This window comes from Polyergus mexicanus, unplaced genomic scaffold (genome assembly GCF_030449975.1).
Source record: "Polyergus mexicanus isolate NDT 795.1 unplaced genomic scaffold, iyPolMexi1.0 SCAF_7, whole genome shotgun sequence".
Lineage (NCBI taxonomy): Eukaryota > Metazoa > Arthropoda > Insecta > Hymenoptera > Formicidae > Polyergus > Polyergus mexicanus.
In genome coordinates this window covers 8,319,554-8,339,269 of record NW_027223327.1, presented here as the reverse complement: position 1 = coordinate 8,339,269, position 19,716 = coordinate 8,319,554, and the positions used below count along the sequence as shown (strand labels likewise).

Genomic DNA, 19,716 nt, shown 5'->3' with positions numbered 1-19,716 from the left:
AGAAGGGTGAGTGAGAGGAAAGGAGAGAGACTGATAAAAAAAAAGGGGGGTATGGGAAACGGCGCGTTATCGGCCGTTTCCGGGCCCTTTGTCGATCGCCACGCCTTCGAAACTACGTTTGCGCCACGCTATTTGCGCAACAGTTGGAAGTTGGAATTTTGCCTCCCTGAAAATCACCCCCGCACGCGGCCCAAGTAAGGAAGGGAGAGAAATTACGCTGCCTTTTCATCGTCGTGGACGAATATCCAGGAGGGCGACTCGCTGGCTGGCTGGCTGGCTGGCTAGGCACCCATCCACCCACCCCCCCACCCTCGCCCCCTTCGTTCACAAGAGGGCCGACCATCGTCGACATCCGTTCGTGAATCGTGCGCACACATGGCCAATTGTCGTACGTTACATACACTTATACGTGATGTATCCGAAGCTGCGTTCTTCCTTGGTGGCTAATAAGGGCATCCATCATTATCAGGCTAACAGGTGTGGGAAATTAATTCAATAGTCGATATTTTTGTAAAGTTATATATTTATAATTAACATCGTTAATCTCGTTACATGTACATGTCGTGAAAGTTAATTTTTATAAAGTTTTTCGCGCGATTATGACTGAAATAGCTTAAGACATTTAATGATATTTAGATAAAAAAATTGGTAGTCGCGGAAGGAAGCGCGCGATTTCCGGGCCTTCTCGTATATCGCGTCCAGATATATATTTGTATATCGTTTCATAAACTAAATTTAACAGCTGACCCGATCAATTAACGGAGCTCGAACGAAGGCGTAGTTGCGTGTCGCGACGCTCGTTGCTTCAATCTTTTATACAGCAATCTTTTGCGACATAATAAATTCTAGTTTGTTTTTTTATTTTCTGTCATAAATATTTAATCTTACAATTTATTGATAAATCAAAATGCAATTGCACCGAGATATCTCAGCTTGAAGCGTCGTCTTGCGCAACACGCTGCTTCACGCTACGCTATTTTCAGATGCATCCGACGCATCCATGCTGAGATCCCATTTTACGCATTGTTAAACGACGCCTTTTGCAAAATTATGCGAGTTCTTCCATCGAGGAACGATTTGGCCTATCATTATGCATCAATATACTAATTGCACACGTAGCGACAAAATTGTAAGATTTTTTTTTTCCAACCTATATTCCAATCTGGCATCGTAGATTAATGATCGGCTTGCTATTCTGATCTTTATCCGATGCACTTGTATATCGGCGTCGTCGACATGAATCGATACGCGGATGATAGATAGTAAGAAATCATGGAAAAAGAATAGCCAGTAAGAATGGCAGCCCTTTCTTCTCCCATCCTGTTATACGAAAATGCGGTACAACTCAGATATTCAATTGGCATTCTTGAGTGTCCTTTGAATATCACACATATAGCACATATATCCAGTGAATATTTTTAAAGTCCTGTTTATCTAGATTTCTGAATATTCATTAATATTGCGTATGCCAACGGATTCATTTTGTTATATTTTACTCTCTTTTCGCTTGAATATATATATATATATATATATATATATATATATATATATCATACAATTATTTAAAATTTAACATTTATATAATATTTTTCACAGGAACACACGTACACGTTTGTGATAAAGTAACGAATAATAATGGAAATATATTATAGAGTATTCAGAAATTTGCCAGATATATCGGGACATTGACGGGTGCCAAAGTATGCACTGGATATCGTGCTGGCGTGAGCGTGACACGAGGCTCTCTCGTTCGGCAGTGCCGATCGACAAAGACACGCAACAGCCAAAGACGCACTTTCCTCCGTCCGTCGGATTGTGAGAGACCCGGCAATTCCGCCGCTTCTTCACCGTCGCGGCATTCGACAATCCGATCGAAGCGCCAGCAATTTTTCCAGAGCGGCGGAATCGCGGAGTCGCCACCCCGATTGCTGTTCTTCGCTGAGCCCCGCGCACGGCCATGTAGTACGCAACATACTCGGGGCCTGTTGAGAGAAGGGCAGAAGGAGCGAAGAGCATCAGCAGCGGCCTTGAGGCTGAGTAGCAGCCAATCCCAAGCCCCCGCACGCTAAAGGAGGTGGCGCGGGATTGGCTGAACGTTCTCCATCGCGACTTCCCGGACGCTTCCGGTCGGGACCAACAGGCCGATTCCCCTGGCAGGGGCCCCTGGTGAGTTCAGCGTGCAGGTAACGCCGATTATTCTCTATTTCTTCTTCTTCTTCTTCCTCTTCTACTACTACTTGTACTTGTTTTTCGCCTCTCTCGCAAGCACTGTTCTCCCAGCACTCCGTTCGAGCAGCAGCGACAGCATCCGAGAATTGCAAGTAGGTGTGCGATTTCCCGGCGATCGAAAATCTGGATCTCCAGAGTCGACGATCGAAAACCTACGTGACTTCGGTGAGTTGAATCTTCGATGCGACAGACACGAGTAAACGAGCCTAGCACGCACGTTAACCATTGCGTTTCTATCGTCACGAATATCACGGTCGGTTTCACAAGCGTTATTTTAACCGTGATCTAATCGAGTCTTCGTCTTCGGCGAAGAGAAACGAAGAGTCAGCGATATTAAACGGTAAAAGATAAACCGAGTGAAATCGATCTACGAGGCATCATTCTCGCGTCTGTAGCATCGAGATCTAAACTTCCCGAAATCACAACGGTCCTCGATCCTTCGAAACTATGCCATACACACATGCACGAGTGCAATAACTAATACATCTCCTTCGGTATTCCGCAAATATCGAGTGAAATGTTCTCGCACGATCGACGGTGGTTGGCTGATGGATGTTGCACATTGCAAGTCGACTCGGGGCATCGAAATCTCGGTGTAATCTCGAGTTCAATTTTCGATACCGACTGATACCGATGAGAAAAAAAATACTTTTGCGTACGCTCAGCATCGAAATATGTGATCTCGACGAGATTATATTCCGGTTTCGTGAAAAAGAATACTCTGTCATACAAAATTGATTGGTCTATTAATCGCGGTATTTCATACAAAACAAGATTCTGAATGCAACTCGACGGTAGCTGTGCGGCACAGGAAATCGATCTCTTGTTCTCTGTCCCGTCTATTTTTCTTTTCCCCCCCTCCCCCTTTTTTTTTTATGTCGTCAAAACGCCACTCTACTTGGCGACTTAATGTACACTCGGCTCTATGTATTGCGGCACAGGAAATCGATCTCTTGTCGGACTTTTATTTTTTCTTCTTTTTCTATACGCGGAGAGAAACATGCAGCGTTGCCGATTGCCAGGGCGATTTTCGTTGCGATAATTATGAATTGCTGATTCGCTGTTATCATTTCCCCTTTTACAACACACACACACACACACATACACACTGGCACATAGTCCGGTCTTCGACCTTTAGTGTTGGCTCCCGATTTTTTTTTCTTTTTTTTACGAGGCTGTACTATGTCACATTCTGCGGCTGCGATACGTTATATTTGGTCCAGCCGATATACACATATATATATATATATATATTTCTTTCTCTCACTCCGGTTTCCTTAGCGCACACGAAACCAACGCTTCGGCTATTTTACTATCTAGCTTGGTTAATTTTATCAAATAAAAAAAAAAGAAATAGACCCTCACAGACAATTACTCATATAAACTCAGGGGCGAGTACTTGTGGTTAGGGTGTATTGTATGATATATATATATATATATATATACCATATGTTCTCAACTGTGCACGTACACTTTCATTATCGGCACTCCCTTGCGGAATGAAAGCCTCCTTAGAATATACGCTCTGCTAAGTAGTGCCGTACCTTTAATCATGTCGACGTGAGTTTACGATCCTAGACTGTGTGAGCGCAATAACTCAGTCCCGCTGCATCTGCACTAACAATCAACTATAAGACATAACCATTGTTGCGATTTTCGATTCTATTTGAAATCAGGAAATTAATCCGATGTATGTCTCTCTCGTCGAATTAATTTTTTGACATTACGAGTATGCGAAAAAAATACGCCGTTTTCGTCGCTATGGAATAAGCATCGAGATTAATTGTCGCGTTTTCGTAATACCAAATATTAAACTAATATAAATTTAAATTAGTAAGCTCTAAGTAGCTTTTATCCGAGAGCTTGAGAGAAAATCGAACCTCATCTTTGAAGAAAAGAAATGTTTGTCAGAAATCACTCGAGTCTCGCCCGTTTAATCTCGCGGTTCAATGAAACTTTCGGAAGATAATCATTGGATCTTGATCTAATACTCTTTACAAGATAAACCTTTTGGGAAACAAGGGATGAAACGAATAATTTCCCTTTTAATCCCATTCGATCGCGACTTCTACGAGGCGATCCATGAAAATCGCATTGCCCAGAGTACACGCTTTATTTCTCGTTCCCTCGTCCTTCCATTCCGTCCTTCTAAGCCAGTTATCACGATAAGAGAGGAACACGACATTTTCCCCTTTATAAAAATCAAAGAAGGATATATCAAACCAGAATTTCTTGTCGCATTCTTAACCTTTGGAGAGTCAAGCGAATTCGTGCAGCTTTAAGATGCGTTTTATACGCTGCGATTATTCTATTTTTTAAGTAATATTCTTTTGGTATTCCCTTCCCTTATCTCTGAAAACATTTTTACGAACTATATTTAAACCCCAAGTTATATTTATAAAGGCTATACAAATAATATTACAATTAATACGTAAAAGAAGTTTGTTGAAAAAGAGATTTCATTATTTATCATAATAGTTTATTAAAGCGATTTAATACAAATTTATATGTATAACTTTCGATGCAATAATTTAATTATTTAAAAATAATTCGTTTAATAGTTTTTTATTCGAGTAAAAAAGAGTTCTGTGAATTATTTTTCCTCGTTAGTCATGTTAGTCATTTTAATAAAACAGATCAATCAGAGGGCAAAATTAATTCTCGAAAACCTGAATAATATTTACAAAATTGCGCGTATCTTGGCCTTTTCTCAGAATCTCATGAGAGGGATCGAGTAGTATCGATTCTAAACGCGTAAAAAGAGCATCGGGTCCAAAGTAGAAAGGTGAAAGCGTATGCGAATCGAACAATCGAACAGAATCCGGTCGCGATATCTCTCTCTGGCCCGATTGCATCGATAGTTTTGTGATCGGCGAACAATTTGGCCTAACAGTTCCGTTTCTGGCTCATAATTTTAATGGGCGAACAGAATCTCATTGCTAATGCAACGGAGGAATGTTTTGCAATGAATTTGGAGTAATCAAAGCGAGTTCAAAATGAGAGCTGCTCCAAATTTGTCGACACAGATGTCCCTCTGAAATTTCCAACATTTCGGAGAACAATCTTTACTGTTGTGAATGCTCAACCTTGAAATTAAATTCCTGTTGAAGTCCATCGCGTAAAATAACATCGCGTTATCCGCTTACGCTCTCTCGAAGCTTAAACTCTACCCACTACAGTTTTCAGTGCTGAGTAATTCTCGAGTGACGCATGACCTCACTATTAAATAATAGAGAGACCACTGAAAAGACTGTTCTGGTAAATTATAAAAACAGATCGATGCGAAGAAAGAATGTCACGAGACCCGAGTTAAAACAGACCGCGATTCTCGCGTGATCCGACTAAATTTTCTCACGAGATGCGATCCCGAGGGTTCCCCGATTCCGTCGCATCTTCGCCAATTAAACTCCCGGTCGAGATGCCAATTACATTGTTCAGCCGAATATGTAAAATATCGTTAATCCGTTTAATTGCCATTCGCGTGTGCACCGTATAGAGGTATAGACGATGCGGCACGATGGGAATATGGAGACGGGGGGAGAGGAAGATTCGCATGCGAGCGAGAACATCTGAATGAATTTATTCCGAGGCGATGGGAGAAGAAGAGGCAGAGAGAGATATGCCAAACGCGGCGCGTTTCTGAGAAAATAAACTCTCCCGCGCCTCCACCGGACTCTACTCGCCCAGACTTCCTCCGAGTCCTCTTCCTTGAAACCGATCGGTCTCTTTCTCTATATAATATCTCTCTATATTTCTCTCGCTCTCTCTCTACCGATCGTTCGTGATGTCGGATTACGAGAGAAAAAGAGAGAGACAGGCTGACTGCGCGCGTCTCGCTTCGCGGGAGAATAACGGGAGAAAAAAAAACGAAAGAAAAACTGATAGATGCATCGAATGGAGGGGGGGGGGGGAGGGAGAGGCAGGGCGAATGGAATATCGAATATTCTTTTTTTTTTTCCTTTACTTCGCAGCCCCTTCTCTCGCCTCTTCGCACGCGTATATTGATTTTTAGAAATTCCTCGCGAGACGGGCGAACGAAGCGCGCGAAGCGCTTCGGCCGAGGAAACGGAGGAGCGAGGAGAGCCACAGAGGGAAGAAAGGACGCGCGAACCACCCACGACCGCCTTAGAGTGAACGAGCAGAGAGAATATCCTTGATATGTAAGCAAATCTATATTGCGGGAATGCGTCTCGAGACGGACGAAATAGGAACACCGCTTTGTTTGTGTTAAGCCTATTCTCTTAAAATTCCTACGAGAGACGTAAAGATTTCGTATCGTCCGCGCATTATATATATTAAAAAAAAAACAATATCGTGTCACGTATATAACAGCATCGTAAAATAGCGCACGCGACGCGAGATCTCATATATATATATATATATATATATATATATATATATATATATATATATATCATATACATATTTAGGTTTAATCTAATCGTAATTTTAATAGTAGGAAAAAAAAATTATACGACGCGCGCGTTGACGGTCCTGTTTCCGCGAGATCGGGATCAATCGGTCGTAGTCGGAATCATCCGAGCGCGCAGCTGTTGAACGCGACCGGGTGGGGATGAGCGCGTTTCCCCTATCCCTACTAGCGCGCCATCTCCCCCACCACTCAGTCGCAGCCGAACCGTGGTCTCTCTCGCACTGACAGTCGCTACCTCCTGCTTCTTCGCGCGTCTTCCTTCTCCGTCTCGCTCGCTCCCTTTACCGTCGTCTTGCATCCGTCTCTCTTACACGTTCTCGCCCATTCCGTTCTGTTCTTAACGTCAAACCACTTAGGGCCGCGGACCTCGGCAGTCAGTCGATGTTTCCTAGCGGTGGCATTCCGGCATTTTCCACCTGATCGCGTGCGGGCGATCCGGCAAACGCCATTTTGATCGTCGTTTCGTCGTCGTTACCCGTCGTCGCCACTGTCATCGTCCACTCACGCGTCGAGAGAGTGAGATAGGAGTCTCGTGCGTGAAACACATGAAGCACGTCGCATGTGCCGCGTCGCGCGTTATCCTCGTAGCACTTGACAGTTGTTCCAAGAGGAAAAAAAAGGAAAGACAATATTACGCATTCGTGTATACTATACTCGCCGCGTGTTAACGCGCGTTGTTGGTGCCGGTTTAGTTTTTTGTTTTTTTTCTTTCGTTCATTCGTCGCTTCCCGCGTCAGGGAGGAAAAGTGAATAAAGAGAGAGAGAGAGAGAGAGAGAGAACAAGCAAACGTGTGAAAAGGAGAGATACATTACGCGTCCCCGTACGTTAGACGAGGAACGGGAGACCAGGACGGAAAAGGACGCCGGGTGTTGTTTTTCTGTCGCGCGGGCGAGAGACAAGTCGCGCGCGGAGCGGAACGAAAAGAGAGTGCGTGACTCCCGTGCGCGCGTGTGGGTGTGTGTGTGTGTGTGTATGTTGTGAACGTCATCGTTGTCGTCGCCGCCAATTCACCGTGTTCTACTACAGCTTTTCTGCTACAACATTCTCTTATCACCTGGCATAACGTGTTCGCGTCGACGTTTTCATCCAGAGAGTACAACACTACGGAGGCGGACAAACGGCGCCGCGGGAAAAGCGTGAGTACATACGCAAATCTACGCAATTCTCGAGTATCGCATTTCGCGCTCGCGTTACGACTCTCCCTCGCGTCGTTCCTGCTCCCCTCGTCACTCCCCTATTTCTGCGCGACGCCACGCTCGTTCGTTCGCTCACGTTAAATCTTGTTTTTTTCCGCCTGCATGGCATTGCCTGCCATGTTTGATCGGCGTCTCTCTCTTTCTCTCTTCTCCCTTTCATTCTGCCTTGTATCCCTATCTCTCTCTCTCTCTCTCCCTCCCCCCTTCTCTCTCTCTCTCTCTCTCTCTCTCTCTCTCTCTTTCTCTCTCTCTTTCTCTCTCTCTCATTATGTCTGTTTTCCCTCTCTCGTTCGTTCAATCTCCCTTCCGCTGTATCTTTCCCCTGTCGATGGTTCATCGAGCGTGTGCACGGGAGGATCGTGAATTTAGCCGCTGTTGCGTCGTGTTGCGCGCGCGACACGCGACCTCGACAGCGAAAGACGAGCCGACGTGGATGACAACGAGCCCCCGTCGCTGTCAAGCGCGGTCGAACCCTCCCTCCGCTCAGTCTTCATTGACGCGCTCTCTCGCGTGTTGTTTATCCGTTTCTGCGTAATTTGTACATGCGCTTGGCAAAGACAGAGCGGAAGGGGCGAACGTGCGAGAAGGAGCGAGCGTGGTGAAGTGGGGGACGCGCGCCGAGAGAAAAATAATACGGGTCAGAACGTAACGCGTACGACGTGGTGCCCTCGAGGCGCTAAGCGAGCGTGTGGTCTCCGTGTACGCATATACGGTCGGGTTTGAGGCAATTTCTTGCGCGTTTCCCGCTTCCTTTCGAAGCCCTGAGAAGCCCCCTCTTCGAGGAGGAAGGATGCACTAGCGGGGGAACGGGCCGAAGACTTTACTTCTCTTTTTTTTTTTTTTTGCGCGCGTGTAATTTTCGCAGCGCGAGAGTTGCGGCATAATGATCTTTTCCCCCCGCGCGTTTACTAAAATCGTTTATTTATTCCGGGAAGTGTACGACGACTGTGTCGTATATCGTGCTGCTGCTCCTTTGCTTCGAGATGAATCCGAGGGAAATTATTTCCCGCCAACGATTACGCGGAGCAATATCGGGGCCTGTGGCCTTAAAAAAATCTACTCTCTAGAATAATTATCCCAAAATTATAAAACATACATGGTATTTTTATGAGATAGATGGTAGCGTTCGATGTCTAATCCAACTTTGATAGAGTTAAAATTTTTGAGAGACACAACAATAAAATCTATTCGACGTATATTTCTTGTGTATCATTACATCCGGCTATATCCGTAGGGAATAATATAAAGATTCATTCATGGAGCGGTTCATGCTCATTATTTCGATCTATGATAAAAGAAATGCAATCGAGACAAATGCATTCTCGAACAAAATAAAACATTATATATGTATTAACGACGTCAATTAGAGCGACGTTCGACTCGATATTCCCTGTTTTGTTTGTATCGAAATATCGATCTTGAAAGGGACAGCTGTTTAAATTAATCAATCGAGAGGGCAATAGATCCTTAAAGTCGATTGCACGATATACGCTACTGACGTTACCGAGTGCCCTAATCGTCGCCGGCTGAATTTTCCTGGCCTATTTATATCGCGCAGCTAAACCCGCAATATAAAGAGACTCCGTGATATTCTCGATATTCAAAAATGTCAATAAAATATAAAATAAGGTACATAAAGAATACAAAGCGTAACATTTGAAGCATGTATGCTTTTGAACAATACATTATCGGTTAACGTTAATAAATATAGGATGGACAACCTCAGTATGTGTATTGTCAATATTAGCTGGATAAAATATAATGTTGCATCGTACGACTCATTTAAATTCAAGCGGAATTTATTTTTGCAGATTTAATCAGATTCTTTTATACTTTCGACATTCAATCGCGATATTTAATATTGAGTTAAAAAAGTCGACCAGTATCTTTTGAAGATTCAGCGTGAAAAGTTCTGCTCAAAATTTGTCAGCGTCGTCAAAATTTAACGCCACACAAGTGGGACGACATGTATTTATTCCTCTCGTCTCTTATATCTTATTCTCGTGTCTCTCAGTTCTCTCTAATCAACGTTAGTTAACCGGGTCCATCAGCGCGACTGATCCTCTCGTTCATTCATTCGGATAAGTGGCTTAATTTTCTTCGAGCCTCGCAAGCGCGAGAGAAATCGAAAAGCGACTCAATTTGTGCGTAGTTTTTTTTTTCTTTTTCCGAAACGGAATATCATTTTGAGAGGTGACTCATCGTGACGTCGCGAGGAGGGGCGGGAGGAGGAGGAGGGGGAGGGGGGGGGGAATCGAGATTATAACGGTGTGGTTTTTCCACGAAATTCGCCACGCAATAAAACTGCGAGAATGTTAGTTTGCTCGGCGATTATTTTTACGCGTAGATTTTTACTTCCGGGAAAAATGACGAGGTTTGTAAATTTTTTGTCTTGCGAGCGATGCATAAATTGAAGTCGTAATAATAATATCTCGTTACATTCTGTTCATATTGTTTTGTCTCGATGGACGATAAACTCGTTATTCCGGAATATCGTCTAGTATTGATCCAAGAATAACTTCGACACAATAATATCGCGGGGGGGAAAAAAAAGGATAAGAATATTCTTTAACAAGTTCCATTTTTCTTACCTTTGTACTTTCTCAAAACTGCATCTACGAATATTTTAATGTAAATCTTATCTCGGTATTTTTTTCATAGTCGTATTGTTCTGAAAATAATTGTGACGTTTGAAGTTTGAGAAATTAAATTTTTTCCATCGTCAACACGATGTTTATTACAAAGTGATATTCTTATAGAAGCTTCTAAAAAAAATTTAGTTCGCCGCTATTAGCGCTAATAAATATCAGCAAAGCTAACCAACGTAATTATTTTCTTTTTTCTTTTTATTTTATTTTATTTTATTTTATTTTTTTTTTTTTTATATATATATATATATTCCATAACATTGTTTTAGTATCGCGTTGTAATACAACACGATGACTTCGCGTCAACAAAGAAAATTGATTAAATTGCTTTTAATCGCCGGGGAAAAACTCTTTCGACCTCTTTTTTTTTCTGCACGGATTGCGTTACCGTATCTTGCGTCACGACTATGGTTATGACTGTAAATTGGAAAATGCTTTGAAAAGTAGTTGCTACTTGACGTCATTCGTGATCACTTATCTTACATTTGATTTTCTTGTCACGCAAACTGTATGTTGCGATTCCATTTTGACATCGTGTTGAAACAGCGGGATTTTTCCAAAAATAAAAATAAAAAAAAATCCGATTGATCGGAATATCGTTATTTTTTTTTTTACCCATGATGCAACACCAACATCATCGGACATAGTTCTGTATCTTACAAATAACAAACTTTTACGTTCATATTTTTATTAGGGCCTACAAATGGAGATATACGACAAAGAAAAAAAAATCTTTATATAAAATCCAAGAATATTCTTTATTCTTCTTTTTTATTTAAATATAAGATTTTATAGGTATTGTTTTTTTTTTATTCACGTTTTTAAACGTTTTAAGTTAACAAGTCTGAACGGACTATGAATTTTATCGATGGAAAAGGTGCCTAAACATTCTAAGAATCGTCGATAATCGGCAAACAAGCGGATAATGAATGGTTTCGTATATACCGCTGCTGTAATTCGAGAGATTACGCCTGCAGGATATAATTGAAAAACCGATTGGCGGTAATCGGACACGATTATGCTTTGCAACGTTATATCCGTTACGCGTTAAATGTTTACACTCTACGATGGCATCGAACTGCTGTTGTTGGAGATATTATTGCTGCGCTGTTATGGCAAACTGAGCAATGGTGTAGTAATATTATATGATATTATATGACTGCGCTTAGTTAAAAAAAAAAAAAAAAATGTGAAACCTGTTTTGAAACTTCACGAATATTTAAGAAATACGGATGTAAATAACATTCTGATGTATCGATCTTGGATTTTCAAGTTGGATAACATTATTTAAAAGAAAGCGATAGACTTTTATATTCTGGATCACGCATACCCGTAGAAAAGTTTAACATTGAAATTTAACATTTTACAAAATTTTAAGGTTTAATATGAAATTATTAATTATATAGCGTTTTATAAAATTTTCTATTTCCGCACAGAGAGAAAAGTTTCTTTGGATCTAATGAATTTTGTTGTAACCAAAGAAATTATAATGCTTGAAACGATCCAACCATACTTATGTTTAAAGTAACAAATATGATTGTTTGATTTTCAAATAATACAATATATTTATTTATTTAAAATAAAATATTTTTTGAATGAATTTTATTTCTTCTTCAACTTAAACAATTACATTATTCTTTCAAACAATATTCTTCTTTTATTTAAAAAAGATTCACTATATTGCTTTTAACAATTTAAATAAATCTTAAAACAAGTTCTAAAAGTTAAATGGCACGTTACTGCAACTCTAATCAAATCTTAGGACCTTTATTCGACAAAATAATGTTTCGTACAAAATTATGTTCTCGTAATGAAACAAATATAAGTCAAACAAATAGATATATTAAATTTAAAGAAACCTTTTTCTCCGTGTGCGAGTCAAATATATGCGCTATCGCGTATAGCTGGGAATGGTAGATTGACGATAATTTCTTAAATCATAAAAACATGCAGTTTTCCGTCATACGTAGAAACGGTAGATCTTCAAAAATGTATGATATCGCTACACCACGTACCACGTATATACTCAAATCTGCCAATTTATTCCGCACACGTATCCGCTTTTCTCCTGCAGCCTCTTTTTTGTATCAGTATGCGCATCCAACGAATGCGCGACAGTTATTTCACAACAAATCAAACAATCTAGTAATACGCGGTCCACTTATCTATTACATAATACGAAAGTAATCGCCATCACCGATTTCTTTCTCTCAAAATAGTATATATTTGTAATATATTTTTGAATATTATTTTACATTTAAATTATAAACTCTCAACTATAACTCTTCAACTTTGTAAGTAATGAAAGCGGAGGTCAAATTGCGCAGCTGTGATAATTAATATCAGATTAGCGATCCGCGTCATTCATTTGTAGGTCACAGTCCCACCTTAAAATAGATACAATATCACATATATACGAATTTTATATATATATAATCTATATATGTGTTAACACTTTAATATAATATTACATTTATAATATATCACATATACATATAATAAATGCCGAAAAATCTCAGGTGTAACTCTGCAAATAGCCTTCGATATCGCTAATATTTTTCGATCAAGACAAAATTATCCGTACGTGATATCCGAATCGCGGGTTCGACGGGGTGGCTACCAGTTTAGTAAATTCGGTTTTACGGTGCACTTGGTACCTCGTTACGCGTTGCTTGTCCGAGATCAGGGCCGCGCACGAGAGGAGGGGAGCAATAGCCCGCGACTCTGACGCAGTCACGCGGTTGCGAGAGGCGCGCCGCGCCGCGTCGCGCCGCGCGTCTCGTCTCGTCTCGTCGCGTCTCGTCGCGGCTGCGCCGGCATATTATGCCGGCTTGTGCTTGTGCTTGTGCTCGTCGTTGCCACGGTGCGAACGACCTCGTCTCGACTCGACTCGACTCGATTCGACTCGATTCGACCCGACTTGAGCCGCTCGGCACCGCCGATAGCGATAACCCTACGTACGTCCGAGATCCTCGGACGAATCGCTGCTTATTGTCAATATTCCGACATTGACATTATTCGCGATGAGCGGGTGCGGTGACCGAGAATCGCGAGACGCGCGATTATGTTAGACGCGCAAGGCTCTCAGAAACGATGACGTTAAATTTCTCGCGGATTCGCGGATGGTTCCTTCTGTCGGGGAAAAAAGTTTCAGTATATTTAAATATCTTGGGAATCCGAGCCTCTATGAAATTAGAATTTTGAAAAGATATTTAATCGCAAGTCGCGATGAAAAAGTTTTTTCACTTTCAATCGCTTCTAATTAGAACATATTTTTGATATCTTGACATTTAAGAAGAAAATAATCGATTTCTGTTTGATTTATTTTATTCGAGAGTTTACAGGCGATAATAAATATTTATCGTCGCGTCCCCCTTGTGGACAATCGTGGACTGCACATTCTGGTTGCTGAAAACTATACAGGGCATTCCTTTATAGGAACATTGCACTCTCGGCTGGTGGGGGCCGCGCAATATATCGCGATATAACGCTGTTTTGATGCCGTCCATCGTGAATAATGAATGGCGGAGGCGTTCGTGGGGCAGAGACGAGGAGAGAGAGAGGAAGAGAGATAGAGCAGCGAGAAGAGAGGGATCAATACGATGATGATCGAGAGTAGCGACATGCCTCAGCAATGGCTCTAACTTCCTTAGAGCCGCCATGCTTGACTTCGTTTTAGAGCGGTTGAACGGCCGGTCGTGTTTTTCCGCGCAAATATTTTTTTGCCAATGTTGAAATTGCATATACACATATCACTTTGAACGTGTTCGCCGTGAGCTACGGATTAACGATCATTGTGTCGGATTTGTTTTTTCGCGAGGATAAAAGTCGAGCGACCATGTAAAGAGAGAGAGGGAGAGAAGAAAAGAAGTAAATATGATAAAACGATTAGAAACGACGTTGTTTACGCATGTAGAGAATTTTTTTTTTCTGTATACTTTAATAATATATCGGTTGAAGGTTGTAATTCCAAATGCACTATTACACAAGAGAGAAATTGTGAAAAATATTTTTGTATCTATAATTTGTTTTCTCTCTATTATAGAAATAATTTTACATAATTATATAAATCTCTAGCGTATAAATATTCATTAATTATATATATACTATATATGACATTGACTCGGAAATTTAATATTTCTAAATGTTCACGAATATTCGCGGAATTTCATCATTCATTAAGCAAGGTCATCGACATTCCTTTCGCGGGACCGGTATAACGAAATGTTTTCGGAGTCTTCGCATATAGGCAAAGCCACTAAATTATCGTCAACGTGTCCGTATCGTAAGTTACATATAATGTTTGTCTCTATCATTTCTGTCGAGTTGGCGCGACGATTATTGTTGGGAAGCTGGAAACGTGCTAACGACGTCGGGCAGGTCAGGGTGTGTCTGATCCCGGCGCGTGCTTGGAATAGTAGCCGAGATAAAATCGATCGCGGCGATCGATAATTGGGACGCATACGGTCTTGAGGAATTGCGAGAGCGCGCGTATGAAGATTCGTTTGAAATAACTTGAAGCGCGACAACGTTAGGTGAATTGACAATCAACTTAAATATTTTACTTTCTCTTAAATTGGCAGCGTCGAAGGTGCGACAAACATTTAATCTCTCATCTTTTGCGACAATATATTTACATAACGTGTGCCCAATAATTGTTTATTTAATAAAACATCTGATTAATACGTTGAAAAAGTTAAGTAATATTTTTGACGAAATCGATATAAAATTTCTTGTTAAAACATTCTTTCCAAGTGATGTAAGAAAATTTTTTATAAAGTCGGAAAGAATTTCTGCCTGACTGGTATTTCGATCGATTGAAAAATTACTAGAGTGCTTTTGATAGAGAGAAATATCAAAATAAATACGTATAAACGCGGAATTCTATTTTGAAAAATATAATATTAATGAAGAGAAATAAATTTTATTGCATTTTTAAGAGCGAACATATTTAACGCGATCGTTTTAGAAGCGGTGGGTTTCTCGCGGCAGGAAAAAAAAACGAGAGAATCTTTACGGATCTCTCTCGTCAATGGAATATTATTAGTGCTTTAACGCGCGAGTCTTCTGCCATTGTTGTCGCTCGCGATAATTGGCCGCTAATGTACTTTCTAACCGTACCGAGCAACGTGACAGTAAAATGCACGTCGCGCGTATTGTTAACCAACCGATTGGGTCTCGATTCGCGAACGGCTTTCTACATTTTATTCCGGCAAAATGCGAGACTCAAATTGCTGTGGGAACGCGCCGTCGTCGAGCGGAGATTTTCTCACGCATAACGGATTAGTGCAGGAGCACGCTTGAAGTCGAACGCGTAATTAGCGATTGACAGTCGACAAGAGATACAAGGAATTGACAATAGTTATTTCTGCAATATCTACATTTTATTCTCTTAACATTGAACAATATCTGTGTATATGAATGCAACATTTTTATCGAGGAATATTAAAGCAACTTTTAATACAATATTCGAGATAAATTTTATTATATCAAGCGGAATATTTTTGAAGGTATCAATCTTATTTGCATTTTATGCGCGTAAGCGTAATAATAATTATTTTTATAGCTAATATAGTATTTTATCGACAAATTACATAGTTAACTTAAATTACTGTCAGCTTTTAACAAAAACGTCATTGCATGAAATATACACGATATGATGAAATTACGTCAAGTAGATCGAATTTCAAAACGCACAAGGAGAGTAATAAGTCACAACTCGCACGAGTCACCAGCTTTCTCTCCCTCCACGCTCGTCGCAAAAAAGCATAAAATTCCGCGGTCACCGAGATACCTCCCGCGGACGAAACCGCCGTTCATGATTAATAACCGGCGGTGACAAAACTAACGCTCGCCATTACTCCCGAGTGTTATAGCGTAACTCGTCTAAAGCGGAAAAGCGGAATGAGCGAGCGAGCGAGCGAGCGAGCGACAAAAAATCGCGGCGCGGGATGGAATCGAGTGAAATCTCCGAGGCGCACGCTCGTCGATTTATTGTGCGTGAAAGTTACCGGCATAATTTCAGAAAGTTTGAAATCGTTATACGTGTTATGCGCATGTGTGATGCGCGCGCGTGTTCACGAACGTGAGATACTTAATCTCGATCGAGAAACGTTAGATTTTAGCTCGAGTCGTACGTTCGATCGTATATAGAGGGGGTTTGATAAATCCATGACGCAAATAGAAAATGTTACCCCGTCACGCGGCGAGTGTCGATTTGCAAGCGTAATTCTTTCTCCGCGAACAATTTCATCTTATTATACTTGAGATTATTATATTGCGATAAAAGTTCGCGCGCCCGCCACGCAGACAGCCGTAGTTACCTTCGATATAATATGCGTTACTATTAATCGATACACAACACACATGTTCATATATAAGTATACTTTGATTAAAACTTTGACCATAAAGCATTAAAAGTCAAACGATTTTCAGAAAAGAAGTTGTTGATAAGAAATCAGTACTTTCTATAGCCAACAATTGTCAAACATCCTGGATAGATTTTTTTTTCAGTTGTCAACTTTTGTCTCTGAATTGTCGATATTTTGCGCGAGATAGATTTATATTATTTTTAGAATCTTTATAAGAATAACGGCTATTAAAGCCAGGTCTCTCTCTCTCTCTCTCTCTCTCTCTCTCTCTCTCTCTCTCTCTCTCTCTTTCTTTCTATGCCTATCAGGGAAAAAGGCCTAAGCGGTCTATAAGCGGCGTAAATTATATTCCATCTCCGTGCGACGGTGGAATGTCGTTAATTAAAAACGCAAATAGCGGTCGATCGATCTACTCGACGTGGACGGTATACGGAGGATTAAAGGCCCATAAAAGCTACGTAGCAAAACGGCACCACGCGAGAATTGTCTAATAGAAACGTGGCTAATTTCTCGACTATGTAGAATCATCGATTTAGACAATGATCGAAATATGAAAAAATAATATTTGAGAAATTTATTTATAACTAATATATAAATATTAAATATTCACATTTATATAATTTTGTTCCATGGTAAATAATACATCATGAAATTATGCATGGCATTATCATACCAATCAATGTAATAATTATATAGTGTCATAATTTATATGATCAGCATAATTAATCTTAAGAGAGATAATTTTAAAGGATACGCCTAAAAAAATATTATATATTACACACACACATATATATATATATATATATATATATATATATATATATATATATATATATATATGAAACACATAAATGTGTTTATCTTTAGAAAGCAATTTTTATTTCTGACCTTAAAATGTTATATGTCCATACTATTCGTATTTAATTAACATTTTTCTTTTGCTGAATAGATCGGCATAAAAAGGAAGTGTTATCTATCTACCCTATCTCTAACGCTAGTAAAAAGATATATAAATTAGACGGACAATGTTACGGTATTTCTAATGTCATCTGGAACATCTTCGCAAACCAACCAAGTTGTGGGAATGAAGATTTAGATTATGTGACTTCGATTACAGTACTCATTATACGACGCGATCTAAGAGGTATTGTCGCACGGTCCGGAATATACGAGAGAGATCTCTCGAAATCTCCGCGATTCGGAACAAAGTTAATTCGTGGTTTCTAATTGCCACTAATTGCACACGTATGCGTTCCATATGAGCGGAAGATTCACCGTTTCTCGGAGCGAAGATTGCGTCGTAAATCTGCGATTATACCACGATGGCGGGAGATCGCACGAGCGTTCCAATTACTAATAAACGACCTAGACTTCGGTGTAATTAACTAAAGCTTAATTCGGTCACGTTTCCGCGCCCGTTGAGATATTTTAAATTAATATAAGATGTGTCCTCTGGAAGCATCTAAATTAATTATAATGCTCGAATTCTTCATGCAATTTGAAGGCAATATTTAATTAAATTTAACTGAAATATTAAGACACTATTAGTGACTTGTAAGCAATGAAAAATGTAAGGTTTCCTACACTAACCTTTTGTGAAATTTATTGAAATGACAAATTCTTATCTATGTAAAAGTGTAGCATCTTCCACCCTCTCCGCAACATTCAAGAAAATTAAGTTTTAATATATCGTTTGATTACGCGTTGCTTGAACATGTTTACCATTTTTAATTTTTATTTATATTTTATACACTTCTAGAAAAACAGTTATTAAAAAAAATTTGAAGGAAAATTAACTTTACATTTTCCTGCAACTCTCTCAAATTTAATTTTTAATTAACTTCATCGATAGATTTTCATTTGCATATTAATGTTTAAATTGAATTTTCGTTTTCACATTTTTAATAACAATGAAAAAAAGTTTGATATTTTGTAGCACTTCGGGGCGAAGGAGAGTAACGATTTAATAACGTATATAAAACGAAAAAAAAGAGAAGGTCTTTTCTGCGTCGTAGTATATATCGAGAGCTAAGCTGAGTCGTTGTTGCCGTCAGATTATCGATCGGTGCGAAACTTTTTTCCTCGATTCGCTATATCTTGCCAGCCTGGAAACTCATTCGATTCGTAGGAACGACTGACTCGTGTGATATCTTTCCAAACGCGCCGAAAGGGGGAATTATCAGCGATCAACGATATGAAAAACGCGATTTTGTTGCAACGAATCGACTTCCTACGCGAAAGCTCATCAAGTCGTACGATTAACTCTGTTAATTACGTTTTCTAGCGGAGAAGAATTTCTCGGTCAATCGTAAAATTGTGCTCAGTGTCGCGCGCGTAATTCTAGCGAGGAGCTTGAAAGAGATCGCGGACCAGAAATACCGCGGTGTTAATATTTGAGCTCGTTGAAAGTGATAGAGAGAGATTAAGTTTAGCCGAATTAGATGGGATTTCGAAAATTGCATTAAAGTAGATACCATCTCGTTTTAAGTTCGTCATTTTTCAAAGTTTGATTCATTTCATCACTTTGTAAACAAATGGCTCATTCATTTGTATCACGAATCCTTGTGTGTAATTTTTAAAGGGTGATATTATTTTCGATGGAGAACAGTGTTTTATCTTACTGAATATAAGAGAGCGAACTAAAATAACATAGAATACTTCTATGCAACACCTCTATATTTTTGCAAAGTAGGTCACGACGATCGTGACCATCCGTAATTAGTTACTTAATATAAAAAATAAATTTCCCTGATATTTTTCACGCGCTATTTCCTGCGGTCTTTTACTCTTTTACATGGCTACAAGTTCTTCAAATATACTTCAATACGATTGCTCATTC

The 19,716-nt window shown here is 40.0% G+C and overlaps 1 protein-coding gene across 2 annotated transcripts in view; it reads left to right on the top strand.

Annotated features, from left to right (window-relative positions):
• The first annotated feature begins 1,610 nt into the window (after window positions 1-1,610).
• Window positions 1,611-19,716, top strand: part of LOC138935055 (uncharacterized) — a 96,153-nt gene continuing 78,047 nt past the window's right edge. The window contains exon 1 of one of the 2 annotated variants that reach the window (XM_070299348.1): window positions 1,611-2,166. The gene's annotated coding sequence lies outside the window, so the exon portion shown is untranslated. Of the gene's footprint in view, window positions 2,167-6,851; window positions 7,799-19,716 lie in introns of those variants that run through there. The other variant, XM_070299343.1, reaches the window with a different exon arrangement.